We start from the raw sequence: 16,344 nt of genomic DNA, 5'->3' as shown, positions 1-16,344 counted from the left end.
CGCACCTTCCCTTCCCTTCCCTTCCCGCACCTTCCCTTCCCGCACCTTCCCTTCCCGCACCTTCCCTTCCCTTCCCTTCCCTTCCCTTCCCTCCCTTCCCTTCCCTTCCCTTCCCTTCCCGCACCTTCCCTTCCCGCACCTTCCCTTCCCGCACCTTCCCTTCCCGCACCTTCCCTTCCCTTCCCACACCTTCCCTTCCCACACCTTCCCTTCCCACACCTTCCCTTCCCACACCTTCCCTTCCCTTCCCTTCCCTTCCCTTCCCTTCCCTTCCCTTCCCTTCCCTTCCCTTCCCTTCCCTTCCCTTCCCTTCCCTTCCCTTCCCTTCCCTTCCCTTCCCGCACCTTCCCTTCCCTTCCCTTCCCTTCCCTTCCCTTCCCTTCCCTTCCCGCACCTTCCCTTCCCTTCCCGCACCTTCCCGCACCTTCCCTTCCCTTCCCGCACCTTCCCTTCCCTTCCCTTCCCGCACCTTCCCGCACCTTCCCGCACCTTCCCGCACCTTCCCACACCTTCCCTTCCCTTCCCGCACCTTCCCTTCCCGCACCTTCCCGCACCTTCCCGCACCTTCCCTTCCCTTCCTGCACCTTCCCTTCCCGCACCTTCCCTTCCCACACCTTCCTTCCCACACCTTCCCACACCTTCCCACACCTTCCCGCACCTTCCCGCACCTTCCCACACCTTCCCACACCTTCCCACACCTTCTCTCTCCCTCTCTCTCTCCCTCTCTTTCCTTTCTTTTTTTCAAGACATTAAAAAAGAATCCCAAATCAAACCAACCATACAAAAAAATCCCAATCAAGCAACAAGTAAAATGACTGTGTCACCCTCTGGAAACTTCGCCAAATTTTTGTACAATCAGCCTTTTATAAACTCTACCTCTACTCTTCCCTTGGATCAAATATTTTTTATATCTTGGGCTGAAATGCTGTAAGATGTTCTTGGATGCTTCTAAATGCTATATTTCATACCCCAGAAATGACAGTTTTTCAACAGAATATTTACAAAGTGTTTCAAGATTTCTGTAGGATGCTGTATGAAATAAAAAAATGTTATTATTCCGAAATCCTAGTCAGCTATGGATTTAGGATCCCAAAGCAGGGACTGAAATAAATGTGTCCTTTAGAGGGGAAGGAGGAGAGAGAAAAAAAAGATTAAATTAATAATATTTCAAGGATTTTTTTATTTTAAATTAAAATGCATGATTTAGACCATATTTCAATTATCAGCTCAACATTACTCTTTAAGCAAATGACTAGAGTTAACGAGAGAGCTACTACATATTGAATACATTGATTTTCTGCTTGGTGTAAACTCTAAATAGCCGATTAGAAAGCTGTGAATCAGAAGGACTCAGTGTACCTAATATACCCAGCAATAAATTACAAGCTGAAAGCCGTACAAATCTTTGAAGGAGAAATGTATTCCAAGCACATGACTATGAAACTTAAATGCATAAATGTTAATGGCAAACCTGCCCTATCTACCAATTTAAGAAATAGTGCATATTTTCATATGCATATCAAGCTAATGCTGAAAACTATTGAGCTTAAACATATAAAGATGCCTCAGATTTATTTAAAGAAAAAAAAATATTACTGTGAAATGAATACTTAATTGAACAACTTCTGCTAAGGGGGTTCACCGTGTGCTGTCTTTTTTGTCCTTCCCCATCATCATCACAAGGGCTCACCTGGTGTCACGCTCTTGCAAAACGGAACGTTCTGATTTTGAACACCACATAACTGGGCCAAAGTCATCCTTGCAGTAATTTTATCAGAGCTGAGCATGAAGATTTGATTCAAGGTTTGTATAAACAGATGAGCTAGATGAAATGTACTGAACAAAAGGGGAATAGATGTCCTTTCTTTAAAGATGGGATGCTACTTGACAGATAAAGATAAACTGGTGATATAAAGTGTTATGCCCAAGTCCCTTCGAGCTACCTGTCTTTTTGTCACAACGTTTTTCTTCTTCTAACTATCTGGCTGTCCATCTGCTTTAATTAGTTGCCTATTTATACCTCTTGGTCCTTCCTAGTAGCTGTATCTGTCTATTTGCTACATCTGGTTGTATTACATCCATCTGATCCTTGCAAAAGTGGTATCCATCTATCATACACGTACAGTACTTCTTCTGTGTCAATCAAAGTCAACTTCAGCTTTCTTTTTAATGTCTAAATGGATGTCTGTTGATAATTTTTTAATTCCCTGGGACAGGATCCATTTTTTTACTTCATGTATCTGTATTACTTATCACTTATTCCAGTCCATAATCCTGACATGGAGATCTTCTTTTACTACAATAACGGTAGTGCATTAGTACGAGTTTTCATATTAGGGACAGACTTCATCTGTCAAAACATGTGGGTTGTTCTGTGTTCTCCCTGCTTTCCTTCTGCTGTATAAATATTATGAAGAAAGAGCTAGAGCTAGGGAAATATTTTATTTCAGTATTCCACTAATTTCCGAACTTATTAATTTAATGTCAAAAAAATAATAATATTATGAAAACCTTTTATTTTTTTAAGTTATTAAAATACACTTCAAAAGAGTAGGATTTCTCTTCCTCAGCTTTAAACCTGCCATAGTTTTATTTCACTAAGGTTCTGTAAGTTGTCTTTGTTGAAAAGTGAAGCTTCTTCCAGAAGATGATGTATATGTTAACTTAGGCACTCAAATTCTGATGAGAAGAACCCCCTTCTGAAAGTACTTTTCTTTTTTCACTGCCTATAGAGAGAAGCCAGTGAACTGGCTTAGGGCGTGTCACTGCTTTCTAGACAAGTAACATAAGGCAGAGTAAGCCCACATCCATTGTCACAAGGCTACATAAAAATGAAAGTACCTAATGTTTCATAGAAGTGTCTGGTTTTAGCTGTAGAGGTTCAAAAGCTCAAACTCTCAATGTGGGTCCTAATAGAACAAAATTGCAACTTCTTTATTCCTCCTTTTCTTCCCACTGTGAATGAATCTGAACATCCTGGAAAATATAGTAGGAGTCTACGCTTAGCTGTTTTGGGAAGCTTATATTTTATGGCTTCTTTTCAGATTTCTGAATTAATGTAAAATTACAGTTGTTTGTCAGGGATGGAAAGGTAACTAATATATATTTGAACAACAATTGCATTTCCTATCTTTAAAATGCTCAGCTGCCTACTGTGTGTGACTAAGCTATCACTCCCTTTCAGGAGGACTTAAAAAAAATGCATAAAGAAAACCTAAAAAAAACCAACCCTGAAAAACAACAGCCCAGGAAACCCAACCAGTGTGGAGGCTTTTGTTTGCATTATCAGTTTGAGTTTGTTAGGAAAAAAAAATATCTGGCAAGTTGCGCAACAGTGTTTTGGTTAGTTCTCAGTATTTCTTTGTCTGAAAGAGGATATCGGGGGGGGATCACAAAAGTATGGCAGAAATATTTAGCTAAAATGCCAAAGACCCTTCACCCACCACTGCCTGGAAGGAGCCATTGAACTCAATCATTCATAACCAAGATATTGAGTAAAACTTGAAACTGGTGAGCCATGAAACTTCTTGTGGCTCAGGCAAATGTTCCTGCTGGCAATATTTACTTTATTTTCCCAGTCTTGTTCTGTATTTTCCCTTCAGTTTATGCCTTGAACTCCACTGAAAGAGTCAGTCTGAATCTACCTTTGTCATAGGTTAGCAAGCATAGTCCCGGAAGGGACGTCCTTGCTAAGGGGTGCTTACAGTTTCCTCTGGGAACTGATAGAACCTATCAGCTGGCCAGTTTGAATATGGACAATTCTCTAAGCCACTTAAAGTTGTGAACACCTCTGTGATCCACATTTAAGAATAGGCAAACTCCCCCTCCAAGCTCTCTCTCGTTTCCGGCGCTGGCACAGGTGGCTGCGGGCCCCATGTGGGGGCCAGCAGGCCCGGCCAGGCCCTGCTTGGGCCAGGCCGGGCCGGGCCACGGCCATCCTGGGTCAATGGACCTGTTCCAGCCATGGAACCCCCCCCACTGCCTTGCCGTGGGCAGCTGGAGCGGCTCGGCTCTCCGCCCTCTCCACTGCGATAAGAAAAATTCAACATTCCAGCTGCAGAGCTGCAAGGCCGGGGTGAGATTAACCCTTTTAGTGCTGTGAAGAGCTGAAAACCTGAGGGAAGAGAGAGAGGAGATGCTTAAAGCTGAAATTCTGTTGTGAAGCTATGATATATCAGAGTATCCTGTTGTAATTTCATGAAGATATGGGGGGTGGAGTGTTCAACTCGTAAGCAAAAGCACCTGCACCGAGATAGGCAGATGCTGACGCAGCTGTAATTTCATGAGAAGTTTGGACAGGGAGAGATGAACCAGATGAGGACTTTTGCTCTAAACGGGAAAGGAGAAAACCTCAGTCCCTAGAGATGAACCAGATGAGGACTTTTGCTCCAAATGGGAAAGGAGAAAACCTCAGTACCTAGAGATGCTTCCAGAGATAGTCTTAACGATGAAGATGATGAAGACCCTTTGCTCCCAGGGAAGGAGAAGGGCCTCTGGTTTTTGTTTCTGAACAGCTCAACCTTAAAATTGTACCCCAAGAAACTTCAAGAGTAGACCCTCGAAAGCAGTTGTGGGAAAAGCTGCAAGTCAGGGGAAAGGACTCACACGCCGGCAGAGAGACTCCTCTTCCTAAATTGACTGAACAATATTTGGAAGTGGGCGGCTGTCTCGTTGTGATAATGTTTTCACAGCACGAGCAAGAAGAGACTTCTCTTTCTAAATGGACTGAACAAGGTTATTATGGAAGTGGTAAACAGACTGAACATCTTAAGGGTTGTTTTTTCACATTGTCAGTGGGAGAAGGGAGGAAGGTGGGGGGAGGAGGAGAGTTCTGAAGGTGGTATAATTTTTTCTTCCCTCTTTTAGAGTTGTTAATAAACTTCATTATATTCTTTCAAGTTTGGTGCCTGCTTTGCATTTCTCCTAATTCTTATCTCACAGCAGATAAACAGTAATGAGTATTTTGGACCAAACCACTACAACCTTACATGTGATACATGTGAAAGTTTGGATCCTCTCAACCAGAAATGATCTAATCAAGACTTTTTCACCTCTTGTTTTTTCCTAGTCCAGCTTTAGAACACCAATAAGGTCAGGGAACAACCAGGTTAATTTGTACTCAGATTGTAAGAGATTTGTACAGCTCATAACACAAGGAGATGCTGGCCCACTGTTGGGGCAGTAAAATGCTGAAAATATCATAAACTTTATTAGCTGAAACTCCCCTATGTACCACAGCTTGAGAAAAGCAAGAGAAAAGAAGCAAGAAGCTAGAGCTGGCCCTGTAAAGTCTCTTCTGCCTCTGAAATTGGCAGTTCCAGATACACACACTGATGCAAGGACTTTATCTGGGAAGGGTATAGTCCAGCTAGAATGAGCAGACCTCACAGGTGTGTTTGATAAAGAAAAAAGAGAGGGGGGAGAAAAAGAAAATAAAAGAAAAAAAAAAAAAAAAAGAAAAAAGGGGAAAAAAAAGAAAAAAAAAAACAGAAAAAAGAGAAGAAGACAGAAGAAGAAAGGAAAAGTAAAAAGAAAAAAGAAGGGAAGGTGTGGGAAGGTGTGGGAAGGTGTGGGAAGGTGTGGGAAGGGAAGGTGCGGGAAGGGAAGGTGCAGGAAGGGAAGGTGCGGGAAGGTGCGGGAAGGTGAAGGGAAGGGAAGGGAAGGGAAGGGAAGGGAAGGTGTGGGAAGGGAAGGTGTGGGAAGGGAAGGTGCGGGAAGGGAAGGGAAGGGAAGGTGCGGGAAGGGAAGGGAAGGTGCGGGAAGGGAAGGGAAGGTGCGGGAAGGGAAGGGAAGGGAAGGGAAGGGAAGGGAAGGTGCGGGAAGGGAAGGGAAGGTGCGGGAAGGGAAGGTGCAGGAAGGGAAGGGAAGGTGCGGGAAGGGAAGGTGCGGGAAGGGAAGGGAAGGGAAGGGAAGGGAAGGGAAGGGAAGGGAAGGGAAGGGAAGGGAAGGGAAGGGAAGGGAAGGGAAGGGAAGGGAAGGGAAGGGAAGGGAAGGGAAGGGAAGGGAAGGGAAGGGAAGGGAAGGGAAGGGAAGGGAAGGGAAGGGAAGGGAAGGGAAGGGAAGGGAAGGGAAGGGAAGGGAAGGGAAGGGAAGGGAAGGGAAGGGAAGGGAAGGGAAGGGAAGGTGCGGGAAGGGAAGGTGTGGGAAGGGAAGGGAAGAGAAGGGAAGGGAAGGGAAGGGAAGGGAAGGGAAGGGAAGGGAAGGGAAGGGAAGGGAAGGGAAGGGAAGGGAAGGGAAGGGAAGGGAAGGGAAGGGAAGGGAAGGGAAGGGAAGGGAAGGGAAGGGAAGGGAAGGGAAGGGAAGGGAAGGGAAGGGAAGGGAAGGGAAGGGAAGGGAAGGGAAGGGAAGGGAAGGGAAGGGAAGGGAAGGGAAGGGAAGGGAAGGTGTGGGAAGGTGTGGGAAGGGAAGGGAAGGGAAGGGAAGGGAAGGGAAGGGAAGGGAAGGGAAGGGAAGGGAAGGGAAGGGAAGGGAAGGGAAGGGAAGGGAAGGGAAGGGAAGGGAAGGGAAGGGAAGGGAAGGGAAGGGAAGGGAAGGGAAGGGAAGGGAAGGGAAGGGAAGGGAAGGGAAGGGAAGGGAAGGGAAGGGAAGGGAAGGGAAGGGAAGGGAAGGTGTGGGAAGGGAAGGGAAGGTGTGGGAAGGGAAGGTGTGGGAAGGGAAGGGAAGGGAAGGGAAGGGAAGGGAAGGGAAGGGAAGGGAAGGGAAGGGAAGGGAAGGGAAGGGAAGGGAAGGGAAGGGAAGGGAAGGGAAGGGAAGGGAAGGGAAGGGAAGGGAAGGGAAGGGAAGGGAAGGGAAGGGAAGGGAAGGGAAGGGAAGGGAAGGGAAGGGAAGGGAAGGGAAGGGAAGGGAAGGGAAGGGAAGGGAAGGGAAGGGAAGGGAAGGGAAGGGAAGGGAAGGGAAGGGAAGGGAAGGGAAGGGAAGGGAAGGGAAGGGAAGGGAAGGGAAGGTGCGGGAAGGGAAGGTGCGGGAAGGGAAGGTGCGGGAAGGGAAGGTGCGGGAAGAGAAGGTGCGGGAAGGGAAGGTGCGGGAAGGGAAGGTGCGGGAAGGTGCGGGAAGGTGCGGGAAGGTGCGGGAAGGTGCGGGAAGGTGCGGGAAGGTGCGGGAAGGGAAGGGAAGGTGCGGGAAGGGAAGGGAAGGGAAGGGAAGGGAAGGGAAGGGAAGGGAAGGGAAGGGAAGGGAAGGGAAGGGAAGGGAAGGGAAGGGAAGGGAAGGGAAGGGAAGGGAAGGGAAGGGAAGGGAAGGGAAGGGAAGGGAAGGGAAGGGAAGGGAAGGGAAGGGAAGGGAAGGGAAGGGAAGGGAAGGGAAGGGAAGGGAAGGGAAGGGAAGGGAAGGGAAGGGAAGGGAAGGGAAGGGAAGGGAAGGGAAGGGAAGGGAAGGGAAGGGAAGGGAAGGGAAGGGAAGGGAAGGGAAGGGAAGGGAAGGGAAGGGAAGGGAAGGGAAGGTGTGGGAAGGGAAGGGAAGGGAAGGTGTGGGAAGGTGTGGGAAGGTGTGGGAAGGGAAGGGAAGGGAAGGGAAGGGAAGGGAAGGGAAGGGAAGGGAAGGGAAGGGAAGGGAAGGGAAGGGAAGGGAAGGGAAGGGAAGGGAAGGGAAGGGAAGGGAAGGGAAGGGAAGGGAAGGGAAGGGAAGGGAAGGGAAGGGAAGGGAAGGGAAGGGAAGGGAAGGGAAGGGAAGGGAAGGGAAGGGAAGGGAAGGGAAGGGAAGGGAAGGGAAGGGAAGGGAAGGGAAGGGAAGGGAAGGGAAGGGAAGGGAAGGGAAGGGAAGGGAAGGGAAGGGAAGGGAAGGTGCGGGAAGGGAAGGTGCGGGAAGGGAAGGTGCGGGAAGAGAAGGTGCGGGAAGGGAAGGTGCGGGAAGGGAAGGGAAGGGAAGGTGCGGGAAGGTGCGGGAAGGTGCGGGAAGGTGCGGGAAGGTGCGGGAAGGTGCGGGAAGGTGCGGGAAGGGAAGGGAAGGGAAGGGAAGGGAAGGGAAGGGAAGGGAAGGGAAGGGAAGGGAAGGGAAGGGAAGGGAAGGGAAGGGAAGGGAAGGGAAGGGAAGGGAAGGGAAGGGAAGGGAAGGGAAGGGAAGGGAAGGGAAGGGAAGGGAAGGGAAGGGAAGGGAAGGGAAGGGAAGGGAAGGGAAGGGAAGGGAAGGGAAGGGAAGGGAAGGGAAGGGAAGGGAAGGGAAGGGAAGGGAAGGGAAGGGAAGGGAAGGGAAGGGAAGGGAAGGGAAGGGAAGGGAAGGGAAGGGAAGGGAAGGGAAGGGAAGGGAAGGGAAGGGAAGGGAAGGGAAGGGAAGGGAAGGGAAGGGAAGGGAAGGGAAGGGAAGGGAAGGTGTGGGAAGGGAAGGGAAGGGAAGGGAAGGGAAGGGAAGGGAAGGGAAGGGAAGGGAAGGGAAGGGAAGGGAAGGGAAGGGAAGGGAAGGGAAGGGAAGGGAAGGGAAGGGAAGGGAAGGGAAGGGAAGGGAAGGGAAGGGAAGGGAAGGGAAGGGAAGGGAAGGGAAGGTGTGGGAAGGGAAGGGAAGGGAAGGTGTGGGAAGGTGTGGGAAGGTGTGGGAAGGGAAGGGAAGGGAAGGGAAGGGAAGGGAAGGGAAGGGAAGGGAAGGGAAGGGAAGGGAAGGGAAGGGAAGGGAAGGGAAGGGAAGGGAAGGGAAGGGAAGGGAAGGGAAGGGAAGGGAAGGGAAGGGAAGGGAAGGGAAGGGAAGGGAAGGGAACAAATATTAAAACATCTAATATGTTCAGATTTCTTCTATTTGTCTTAGGTTATTATTATTTAAATATTTACATCCATATATTGAGTTCTTGAGTAAGGAGCACAGTCAAACTGCAGGACTGGGTTCTGATGTGACACAAACTGGCACATTTTCTTTGAAGTGAAATGAACAATACTGTTTTGCAGAAAATCAGCAGTTTAAATTGTTTTGTTCAGGCTTGCTGCCTCAAGTTATGCAGATAAACAGTTAGTTTTAGATGCTAAAAGCATGGATTTGGGAACCAAATTAAAAGGTAAAAGTGTAGCTACAGATAGTCAGATAAAAATATAGGGTTTATATTTAGTTAGAAAATAAAAGAATGCAGATATGTAGAAATAGGAAGGCATTTGTATGCATTCCACTATATTTTTATTTCTGTTATCTTGCAACAATTTGCTCTTATCTCTGAGGGTACATGTGAGATTACACCTTGATTGTACAATGGTTGCTGTATTAACTGGAACAGGCACATCTTCCAGTTCCCCTATAATTCACTATTACACAAATGCTCCAGAGCATCCTGAGTATAACTACTCAGAAAATAAGTATTTCTTTTTATTTATTAATTTATTATGTGTTCTTATCTGGTGACTTTTTTTTTTTTTTTTTTTTTAAGTTAATATTTTTGTGTGAGCAAGTATTTGAAAGGTTGACTGAATATAAATAAATATTTTATTCTTCTTTTATGAATTTGTATTTACTTTCTGAAAATAAAAGTTAATAAGTATTCTTAGAAATTAAAATAATGTGTTAAAAATAATATGATAAAATGATAAAAAAATAATATCACAAAAGCTCTTTTTTTTTTCCTTAAGGGGAATCTTTTTCTCTTCTCCTAGCATGTTTCTAACTGCAACAGAAATGTGCTAATATTTCCCAGTCAGATACCACCTTAAGACTCCACTTAGATATTACCTGTGCCTGAGGATTAGTTCCAATCAATATTTCACATTCTATAAATACACACTATTTTTAGTGTGTATTATTTCGTTAGTTTTCTGGACTGTTATTTTCCCCTGTCCTTTCCTACTTTTTCCCTGAGAAATGACACACATCTCAGAGCAATATTGCCGGCGGAAAGACCACTCCACTGCCTCCTCCTCTGTTCTCACTGTCTCCCAGACTCACAGCCTTTTGCCTTCTCTTCTTGCAAAGAGCATCCTGAACTCCAGAAACTGAGCTTTCCCTCATGCCTCTGAGGTCCTGACACTCAATCTGCATAGCTCTTATCTGTCCTGCACAGGAGGGAGGGAGAGATGTGAGAAACTATTTGTTGCAGTTCAATGTCACGTTTCTTTTATGTTTTGTTTTTCTCTTTCCTCCCCTCCCCCCCTTTTTTTTTTTTTAAATTCTCTTTCCCCCACCCCAAGATAAATAGAGGTAGAAAGGACAAGTGGTTTTGATTAGCATTTAAAATGTTGTCAATTTTTAATGAAAGTGTAACCTCCAACCATCAGCTTTGCACAAACTGGAGACAAGGTTGCAAAACGAATGCTAATATCCTTGGCAGTCTTGGACTGGATTGCCCTTCTGTGAACTTCCCTTGTTGTTAATTTGTTGTGTCAGCCCATATTAGCAGTTTTCATAAGCCTAAACTGGCGAGAGTATCAGCCTTAAGGAGCCAGAGTACATAAGAGTTTGCTGCTACTGATATTATTATTTAGTTACACACAAAGCTTTGAGGTCTGGGTCCTTCAGCACTGTACATACGGCAGACCTAAATCTTGCCAGATGGTGTTTCCCCAAAGGGGCTTATCATTTAAGTGCAAAATGAGAGACTAGAAGTGAGGCTGGCAAAAGGAGGAGGTGGAGAAGTATGCAGGTGAGATAATTCTACGTGACATGAGTTAGTTACATAAAGAAGAGACTACCCTTTCTACAGGTACATGTGACTGGCTGCATAAGCTCCTTAGATGTATTTCTAACAAGACATTCCTGTGCAGAGCGAAAGAAGAATTTGAAAGAAGTGGTGACATGGCTTTGTAGGTATTCATGAAGATGTTCCCTGAGCACAGAGGGAGGAAATTGTAAATACGGTGTGGGAAAATTTGAGCAGTGAAGCAGCAAAGGTTGACAGTGCTGGCATTGCACTGAATATTCCATTATTCTTAGAATATTCATTTTTTTTTTTATTGAGCTCCATGTGAAAAATCACAGGGTAAATTGCCTTTTTCTGAGTGAATCACCTTTGTACTTGCCTGGAGTCTTTCTAATATATGAAATAGTCAGGCAGCTTCACAGAAAATGCTATTTAAAATGAATTCAACACAAATATTTTGCAATGTACCACAAAATGCATCTTTCCTCTACCTCTGGAATTATATCAGTTGCCTATTTTATAATGAGTGGGAGAAGTAAGAACAAATTAGTTTATCATTCCATAAAATGAGCTGTGAATGGGACTTCAACTCTCTTGAAGATTATTCTGAACACAAAAAATGATCAACCTAAATTCTACCTGACCACACAGTTCATCACAGGGTTTTCATTCTCACCTGTGTGATGTCTGTATGTGTCTACATACATGTGTGTGTGTTTATACACGGAGACTTTTTCTGTAAATAAGTCACCCTAATTCTGCAGAAATGCAGTCAGTGATGGTGTGCAGAACAGTGGCTGTTTCACTGTGCAGATCATTGCTGATCGGAGAAGGAGCAGAGAATAATTCTGTATCTAACTGAAAGATGGAAGGCCCAAATCTGCAATCACAGAGGCCCATGAAGGCACTATCTAGACCTCTGTTTCTTTTTCCTCACCAAAAAAATGTTATACCTGCACAAGTTTAAAGCACAGATCACTATAATACAGATCAGATATCAAATGAAACTAAGAAAATGTGACCATTTTGCAGTCTGAATACATAACCTGCAATGTTCTCTATGCAGTGTTTAAAGGACAGAGCTACTCATACTACCCAAGATATGGCTTGTGTATATAATCACATACACCCTGGTTATGGATGCCTGGATACCTGTCTGGATGAAGCATGAATGTATGAGAGACATTCACACAGAAGAGGAGGGGAGAAAAAAAAAAAATTAAAAATAAAGGTCATGAAATTTGATCATCTCCATATTTAAGGTTACTCTAAGCAGTCTGCAAATAACAAGGTACTTTAATACCTTGCTTGCACTTTAGTCTCATTTAATATAAACCTATGAAAGATTATTCCTGAAGTCATTATCTTTAACTGTTGAGAGCATAGATCATGCCTAAGTGACTAAAGTGCCAGGAGAACTCTCAATGGGATACTGCTGAAGATCTGATATATATCTTTTGGTCTCCATTGGAGTCAAATGACATGCAGAAGAAGAGCAATGATAACTTTGAAGAATGGGATGTGTCCTACAGGCAGCCAGGATCATGAGCCTACGGCAAGCTCAGGATGGCAGAACGATGTCGTGTAAAATGCTGCTGATTTCAGAACGGTGTTAATGGAATGCTATAGGTGACTCGTTCTACCTATTAATCCTGTTTGCTTTCCAGATTGTCTTCAGGAGTGGGGGTGAACTGCATCCTTATGCTTTGCACTGGGAGCAGAGAGACCAGAATGACTATAAAGGGTTGCTCATTTTGTCATGGTCTTGTTTGAGTGGAAATTCCCTGAGATAGCTGATGTGTAGGAAAAAGAATCCAGACCGATCTGTCCAAAGTGGCTGAAATATGGAGGGTAGAAGACTCACTAGCAACAGGACAGAAAATTCAGATTTGAATAATAGGTGTTATAAAGTCTGTAAGTTTGAGAGTAAGAATGTAGAGAAAAAGAGTGCTTATGAATGTGAAAGGGAGATCTAACAAAAGAAAGATAGTCTACTGCATAATTGGTGGTCTGAGAAAGCCTGTACTTCACACACAGAAAATCATGGCATAGGGGATGTAGTATTGCTCACCTGGGTCAAAGATGAAGTTTGGTATAATTTCCAGGAATACCTTGTGGACAACCTGCATCCTTTACTGTGGTGAAGCAAATGACAGGAAACATCCATAGGTGTTTATCTCAGCAGTTTAGGTTACACCACAGAAACTCAAAGGTGCCTGACAAGAACAGTTTCCTCCAGGTTCTTTGAAAGATATGAAACAAAACAAAATTAAGTTGAGCATATGTATTATTCACAAGTTTGTTAAAGAATGAATTATTTTCTTGACCCTTTACTCCAGCTGTAATAACTGCAAAAGGTATTGAAGACCTCAGGTTCTGAATTCTATGCTCGTCTCTTCTGAGAGTTGCAACATAATTTAAAATGGTCACGACACTCTGTTTAGCAGTTTGATTATCCCCAAAATACTTATAATGATACTTAGATTCTTCAAGGAGTCTTGTGAATTGAAGCCTGGAAAGGTCTTTGAGGTCTGGAAATGTAATATGCTATCTCAATCCAACATATCATCATTCAATTACAGTTATTTTGCTCCTTTTATGCTCCTCTGCCAGCATTTTTCTGACTTCTGTGTGTTGTTTGAGGGCTTTTTTTGTTTTTTGGGTTTTTTTTTGGGGGGGGGGTGTTTGGTGGGGGCTCTTTTTGTTTAGTTGTTACTTGGTTGGTTGTTTAAATGAACATATGAGGGCCACATATATCATCTAGTCAATCTTGATTAGAGATTGTTGAAATAGTAGGTGAAATATTTTCTGAAGATATTACTCCTTTTGTTTTTTTCATATGAATTAAAGAAGAAATGATCATCGCTTTTGTAAACTTTGTATCTCACTACCTGTTGTATGCATCAAATGAGCAAACCTTTATTCTTTGGATGAGAAAACAATGTGTGATAAAGCCTCATCCTCTCTTACACTGCCTGTTCTTAAAATGTATGATAAATAGAATAATGGAATATCAGGTTGGAGGGGACTTGAAAGATCAGTTGGGCCAAACTTTCTTGGTAAAAGCATGACCGAGGCAAGATGCCCCACCTCCCTGTCCAGCTGAATCCTACAAGTGCCCAATGCTGCAGAATCCATTGCTTCCCTGGGGAAATTATTTCAATGGCTGATTGTTCTCACTGAGAAAAGCTTCCCTTTTGTGTCCAGTAGGAATTTCCCCAGGATCAGTTGTACCCGTTACCACTTATATTTGCCATATGATTCCTTGCAAAATGGAGTCTCCATGCTCTCTGTAGCCACCCTTTAAACACTGGAACATGGTGATAAGGACTTCCCTAAGCCTTCTTTTCCCAGGTTTGAAAAAACCTTGCTCTCTCAGCTTTTCCTCAGGTGGAAGGCCACCCAGCTCTGTGTCCATGTTCGTTACCTTTCTCTGGATCCTCTCCAGTCTGTCCACATACTTTTTGTGTAGTGGAGACTGAAACTGTATTCCAGGATTGGCCTGACAAGCACTGAACAGTGGGGGACAATGACTTCTTTAAGGCTGCTGGTGGCACAGCTCAGCATCCTGACAGCTTCCCTGCAGCTACAGCACACTGTTCACTCTTACTTATCTTGTTCACTAGGACCTTCAGACCCCTTGCCATAGAGCTGCTTCCCAGCCTGGGAGATCCCAGTTTGTGCTACACTCAGGGATTATGTTTTCCCCTTGTCAAACTTCTTAAGGCTCTTGTTATCCCTCTCTTCCAGCCTACCCAGGTCATCCTGCTGGGTGGCTCTCCCTTTCAAAGTGTTGACTTCCTTACTCAGTGTGGTGTCATTAGCAAACCTCACCAGGGTACACTCAGTCCTAATCTTCTACATCACTTGTGAAGCTATTCAACAGTGTTGGGCCCAATATCAGTCCCTGGGGGGCCCCATTTTTGACAGGTTGCCAGTTTCAAAAGGAGCTGTTTACTGCCAGCCTCTCTGCCACTTCCCCACCCAATACACTGACCACTTGTGTAGACCAACACACCAGTTTATTCAGGAGGAATTTGCAGGAAACCACATGGAGAGCCTTGGAGAAACCCCCGTACACAATGTCCACTGCTCGCCCCACATTGTCTGAGCTGGTTATTTTGTCAGAGAAGACTATCAGGTTTGTCAAACCTGATTCTCAACTTCTCTGGAACTACAAATTTGCTAGCTGAGACACAGGATTAAGAACACAAAATCCCAGGGCATACTCCTCCCTTAGTTGTTTTCTTGCTGTGCATAGTCCAACAAATCACTTAATCTCTTTATACTTCATTTTAGCCATTCCTAATTATTATTATTAAATAGGTATTAAAAATATCCAGAGCTGCTGGTCCTGGTAAGAGTCCTGTTGTTTTAGGCAGTGTACAAAGATTTGGTGAGTGAATTCCTGAGAAGTTTGCTAGTTAAGTAGCATGCCAAAGCAATGCCCAGGAGACGGATGCTGTAATGCTTTTAAGCGGTTTCAAGATCTTTAAATACATCAGGTTCTCTATAGATACAAAGCATTAATTTTCACACTAGAATATATGTGCATATCACATTGTTCATAAAACAGACACACACACATACACACATACTTCAACCTCCCCATGTTTTCTGAACACATTTCTACAATTGCATATAAATTTTCCCCTTGTTCTGTAATGATATGACAGTAAATGAATTACCATAAATAAACCAGGCACAGGGATTGGTGCATAAAGTTGTCCTAGCTTCATACAAGATCTGACCTTGGAACAAAGAATGCTTTACATCCAAGATGATTCTATCTGCTGTTGATGAATCACAACTCCTGCTTATGTTTAATCACTGCTGACAGTAACAGCTGACAGCTAGTTAGGAAGAAAAAAGTCCTCAGCAACTAAATTCTTTTCTACAGAAGAAAATAAAACTCTTTATATATGACTGGTTTTGCATACAGACAGAGTGATTGGAAGGATGATATGCAGATTTTTATATACTAAATAAATGCTTTGCCTGCTTTCTCCCTTTAAATACAGTGGCATTTTTTTACTCATTTTCACTTTTCATTATGATTTCAGTACTGTCTTTGGAGATTTTTTGGTTAGCTATGTCATCAATTTTGCTCAAGCAAAATAATTTAAATTTATTTGTAAAATTTAATGAAAGAATGCTATTTTACTTTTGTATTTGGAGAAAATGGGGAATTTGTAGGGATATTTTTATTTTCAGATCCAATTAACTATATTGTTGATGGACAGTTTTCAGAGTTGATGAAAGGAAGCTGTTAATATCAAATGCTATCTTGTGTCTCATTTTTTTAATCATTATGTCCTTGTGCATCAATTAACTTCCATTACTTGCACATGAAAATCAGTGCGACTAGAGGACTGTAGACTTTTTTTGTGTGAGCAACAACTATGACAACTGGCTCTGTATTGTCAGATTACATCTCTCAGCTGGAGAATTAAATTTCTCATGTCCAAGCTTTCTTTACATGTTCATTGTTTATGTGATGAAGGTAATTATTAACTTACTGTCGTTAGCATTTACAATGTGGGAAAAAAACCAAAAACACAACAATTAAAAAAAGCCTGCAGGATTTTTCATCACAAAAGGATTTAATAAAGAAGCAAAGGATAGATGGTGTGTCTCTTAGTTCATTTGTAGCAGTGAGAAGACAGAATCTGGTCTGTCCTGCAGAATATGAGGCTGAATAATGAAGTCAATGTGTGGTTGAACTGATTAACGCTGCTGGGAATCACAGTATGAATGTTCACCTGGATTTTTTTTTTTTTCCCTCATGTGCAAGACAGACTGCA

This window comes from Coloeus monedula (genome assembly GCF_965178545.1).
Source record: "Coloeus monedula genome assembly, chromosome: Z".
Lineage (NCBI taxonomy): Eukaryota > Metazoa > Chordata > Aves > Passeriformes > Corvidae > Coloeus > Coloeus monedula.
The sequence above is the reverse complement of the archived record's forward strand: the minus strand, read 5'-3'. Positions refer to the sequence as shown.